This window comes from Furipterus horrens, unplaced genomic scaffold (genome assembly GCF_987537825.1).
Source record: "Furipterus horrens unplaced genomic scaffold, mFurHor1.1.pri manual_scaffold_17, whole genome shotgun sequence".
In the NCBI taxonomy this organism is placed as follows: Eukaryota; Metazoa; Chordata; class Mammalia; order Chiroptera; family Furipteridae; genus Furipterus; species Furipterus horrens.
The window spans coordinates 77506110-77511491 of record NW_028327187.1 but is presented as its reverse complement, the minus strand read 5'-3'; positions in this window follow the sequence as shown (position 1 = coordinate 77511491).

Here is a 5382-nt window from a genome sequence, read left to right as displayed (position 1 = left end):
ATATGGGGATCATTTGGAGGGTTATCAGCTGGGAGGGGGAAGGGGGAGAAATGGGAAAATGGTGCAGGGATTAAGAAGCATAATTGGTAGATACAAAATAGACAGGGGGAAGTTAAGGATAATATAGGAAAAGGTGAAGCCAAAGAACTTATATGCACAACCCATGGACGTGAACCAAGCAGGGTGGGATTGCTGGAGGGAAGGAAGTACTTCGTGCAGGGGAGCAAAGGGAAAAGAAATTGAGACCACTGTAACAGCACAATCAATAAAATATACTTAAAAGTGAATGGATATGTATATGCATTAAAAATTAAAGCTTGCCTTTGCAAAAATATGGGTGGATTTTAATGCATTATGCTAAGTGAAATAAGTCAGAAGAGAAAAGCAAATACCATATGATCTCACTTATATGTGTAATCTAAAACAAAAACAAAACAAGCTTATTGATACAAAGAATAGATTGGTTGCCAGAGGTTCAGGGGTGTGGCTGGTCAAAGTGGGTGAAGGAAGTCAAAAAGTACAAACTTCCAGTTATAAAATACATAAGTCACGGGGATGTAATGTACAACATAATAATAATGGTGTACTGCATATTTGAAAGTTGCTAAGAGAGTAAATCTTAAAAGCCCTCATCACAAGAAACAAAATTCTGTAACTATGTATGGTGATGAATAGTAAGTAGGCTTTGTGATGATCATTTCACAATCTATACAAATATTGAATCATTATATTATATACATGAAACTACACTACAAGTTTTAAAAAAGGCTGTGAAGAAACAAGAAAAAAATAATAATGACCACCATAAAAAGCCCAAAATACAATAATTATTGGTGAGAGTGTGGAGATGTTGGTGATAATGTAAAATGGTACAGCCACTATGGAAAATATTATATTTCTTCAAAATATTAAACATAAAATTTCCATATGATCCAGCAATTCCACTTCTGGTTTATATCCAAAAAAACTTTAATTTAGATCTTCAAGAGATATTTCAACACCCATCTACATAAGTACATTATTCACAATAGCCAAAAGGTAGAAGCAACCCAAGTGTCCACCAAGGGGGTGAATGGATGAACAAATATAATTTATACAATGGAATATTATTCAGCTTCTGAAAGGAAGGACATTCTGACACATGCTACAACATGAATAAATCTTAAGGAAATTATGCTAAGTAAAATAATTCAGTCACAAAATACAAGTGTCATATAATTATATTTATATGTGGTGCTACAGTAGCCAAACTCATAAAAACAAAAAGTAGAATAGTGAGTGCCAGGGGCTGGGGGCAATAGAGAAAGATGAGTTGTTGTTTAATGAGTATAGCATTCAAGTTTTGCAAGATAAAAAGAGGTCTGGAAATTGCTTGAAAAACAATGTGAATATACTTGAACACTACTGAGCTGTACCCTTTAAAATGGTTAAGATGGTAATATTTATCTCAATTTAAAAAGAATAAAAATATAGTACATTTTATGTTATGTATATTTTACCAAAATAAAAAATAAATAAATAGCCCTGGCTGGGTGGAGTGTCATACTGTTCACAGGAGGGTTGCAGCTTCCATTCCCGGTCAGGGCACCTACCTAGGTTTCAGATTTGATTCCCAGTGGAGGAATATGCTTCCCTTTCTCTCTCTTTCTCTCCTCTATCCTTCTCTTTCTCTCTCTCACTTCCTCTCTCTATAGCATCAATAAACATATCCTCAGGTAAGGATTAAAAAAGGAAGGAAGGAAGGAAGGAAGGAAGGAAGGAAGAGAAAGAAAGAAAAAAGGCAAGAAAGAAAAAGAAAGAAAGAAGGAAAGAAAGAGAAAGAAAGAAAGAAAGAAAGAAAGAAAGAAAGAAAGAAAGAAAGAAAGAAAGAAAGAAAGAAAGAAAGAAAGAAAGAAAGAAAGAAAGGAAGGAAGGAAGGAAGGAAGAAAAGAAGGAAGAAAGAAAAAAAAGAATGAAGTACTGATGCATAGTTTATAACATCATGAATCTTGAAAATATTGGGTTGGCAAAAAAGTTCATTTTTTTTTCCATATGATCACTCTAGTAGGGCTTTGTTGTCTTTACTAATGGGGACATGCTTTCTTTATGGGAGTGATGGAAATATTCTAGTATAGATGCACAATTTTGTAAATATATATATATATACTTAAAAACTGAATTGTATACAATATAAAGGTGAATTTTATGGTATGTAGATTCATTTTAAATTTTAAAAAACTGGAAACAACCAACATGTTGACAAACATCCATTCATTGAGAATTAGTTAAATAAAAAATTATGGTAAATCCATAAATTAGGATTGTGTGCAACCTTTAAATTTTAAAGTGAGAAGAAAGAATGTGTTATCTGGAAAACTCACTAAGTTGCATGGTTAAGTTAGAAACAAAGCAAAACAAAAAACTAAGTACAAAAACTGAATATTTCATAAAATTCTTAAAAATTCCTAGCAAAATACATCAAAACCCAAAATAAAACAAACAAAAAAACCCATAGGTGTATTCTCCCTATAAATCATTCTTATTTTCCACTTCATGAGAATGTTACAGAAACTTCATGATTCTTGTCCGTAGTTATATACTTAAAAAACAATTAACAGAAACATTCTTTATATGGCTACATGGAAGAGGAAAATTCTTGGCCTTGAGATGAAAGCTCATTTCTAAAATAAATCACAATGAATCAAACAACATCTCAATTAAAAAAAAAATTAAATGAAAACAAATTACTATTACCCAGAGGTAGGTTCAGTTTTGTTCTTTGTTTTTGTTCTCTCTGTGGTCATTTTAAATTATGGAAGAAACTCAGATTTATAGCACTTTTCAAATCTAGTTCTTCAACCTAACAGTGCCCTCTTCTGGTTCCATGATTCACATTCAGCTAATTCATCAATGCTGAGAAAAGAAAAAAAGCTTAACTTGAGAAAGATAATGGGGAAAAATAATTTTGAAACCTAGAAGTAAAAGGTCTTAGTTTTCCATTTTGCTATGACAAAAATAAGTGAACAAAAGCCCAGTTGCGACTATAATGGTAGTTGCCAAGGGCTGGGGAGAGAGGAGAGTGGAACGGTATGTCTAATGTGTATGAAAAATTTCTGGAGGTTGTACAACATGGGCAATATACTTAACACTATTAAACTGTACACTAAAATGGTTAAGGTGGTAGATTTTGTTATATGTATTTTACCACAACTAAAAATAAAAATAGGTAAATCCAGTTGAAACAGAAAGAGTCCAGAATGATGGCAGCAGCTCCAAATTGAGACTTTTCACCTCAAGTCAAATGTTGACGATAAATCAAAGTCACCTGGATTTAATATAACATTTAATTCCTATCATTTCACTAAAATAGGCACATATTTCTCTTAATTTATGAAAACTATAGCTATAAAACAACCTCATTTCAACTTTTAAAGTCTTTAGTCTTGCAGATTTAGAGAACCATGTAAAAGAAGAAAAATTTCACTTCATTTACTTTGGGAAAACATTAAAATATTCTGCAACACCAAAAAGGAAAGACTCCAAAATTTGACTTCTACTGGGTTGAAGGCATAACATTCACTGAGATGAAAAACACTAGAAAGGGAATAAGTGGGGTGCTACTGGCCTGGGTTGTGATACTGCTAAGCATCCTTCAATGCACAGGACAGTTCCCCTGCCTTCCCAAGTATGATCTGGCCTCAAATGTCAGTAGTGTCAAGAATGAGAAACTCTGGGTTAGAGTTCTTTCCTGGGACTTTGGCTATTTTTTTAGCCTTGTAGTAGGTTTCTCTTTTATCTCTAATTACTCACTATTCTGATTGCCCTTGGCTGGTTTGGCTCAGTGGATTGAGCGTGGGCCTGCGAGCTAAGTGTCGCTGGTTCGATCTTCCAGTCAGGGCACATCAGAGAAGGAAAACTCTGACTCCAAAAAACCTCCGCTGCCTTGCGGCATACCTCTTCAGGGGAAAGGCTAAGGGAGTAAACCCCGACAGAAAATCCGGAGCCGGAGTCCCTAAGGCGGTTTGACGTTGTAGTCAACACCGGCAACTCCTGCGGCGCACCTGAAGCCAAGCTGTATTGACTCCGTCTTTCCCTTGGACCCTTCAGCTGCGAAGAGAGGGGGGGTCTGCTGCATGGGCAACAGCAGACCCTCCATATCACCCTGCCCAGGCTCTGTAGCTTCACTGGAGAGGACACTCCAGCGTCATCGCAAGATGTCGATTCAACACGGGAGGAGACAGATACCGTGTCACTCCCGAGTCGGACTGCACAGCCATTCTCGGCGGTGCAGATAGACTCTTAAGAAGCTACACCATCGTCTCTCGAGACGGATGGCTGCCGACGACATTTTATCTTGGGGATTTAATCCTTTTTCATGACTTCACTACCACATCTATGTTACTGATTCCCACATCTATATGTCTAGTCCCAACCAACCACTCTTTAGCTCTAGAACCTTGTTTCTCTTGATTTCCCTTCACAAATATTCATTAACCTACTGCTACATTTCCTGTCTTTATTAGTAGCATCTGTAGAAAACCACAGGGTCATTTACATTCCAAACACTTCCTGAGTGTCTAGTTTGCATAAAGGGCTGTGCTGGTACTTTGAGAAAGGTAGTGATGGTGGAGATGAGAGGTAATCTTGGTTAGTAAGCACTTTAATTGCATTATCCCTGATTATGGCCATATTTCTGCAAAGAAAAAAATTATCACCTGGAAACTAAAGCTCAAAGTGTTTAATCAACTACTTAAATATTGCAAAGCTTGCATTTAGCAGAGTATTTTAAAAGTTAGTTATATTTTGATATTAAAGATTGGACTATCTGCATTTTTTAAAGTAAAAAGAAATGAGGACACCTACGACCCAGTGATTCCACTTCTGGGAATTTATCCCAAGAAACCCGGCACACTATTTCTAAAGAATATAAGCACTGCTATGTTCATTGCAGCATTATTTACAATCTCCATGACCTGGAAGCCCAAGTGTCCATCAGTAGATGAGTGGACGAAACACTAAGGGAGAATGAAATATTACTGGGCCGTAAAAAGAAGAAGAAAATTTTACCTCTTGTGACAGCATGGATGGACCTGGAGAACATTATGTTAAGTGAAATCAGCCAGTCAGAGAAAGGCAGGTGCTATGTGATCTTACTCAAATGTGGAATCTAATAAACTGAGCTAACAAGGAAAACAGAGAAAGACTCATAGATACAAAGCAGGCTGAGGGCTGGGTGAAGGGGTGAAGGGGTGAAGGGGTGAAGGGATCCAGCAAAAAAGAAAGAACTCATTGACCGGGACAACAACGTGGTGACGAGGGTGCGGGCAGGGAGAAGACGATTCAGGGAAGATAAATGGTAATGGAAAACACAATAAAATGAAATATTAAAAAATTGAGGACAGT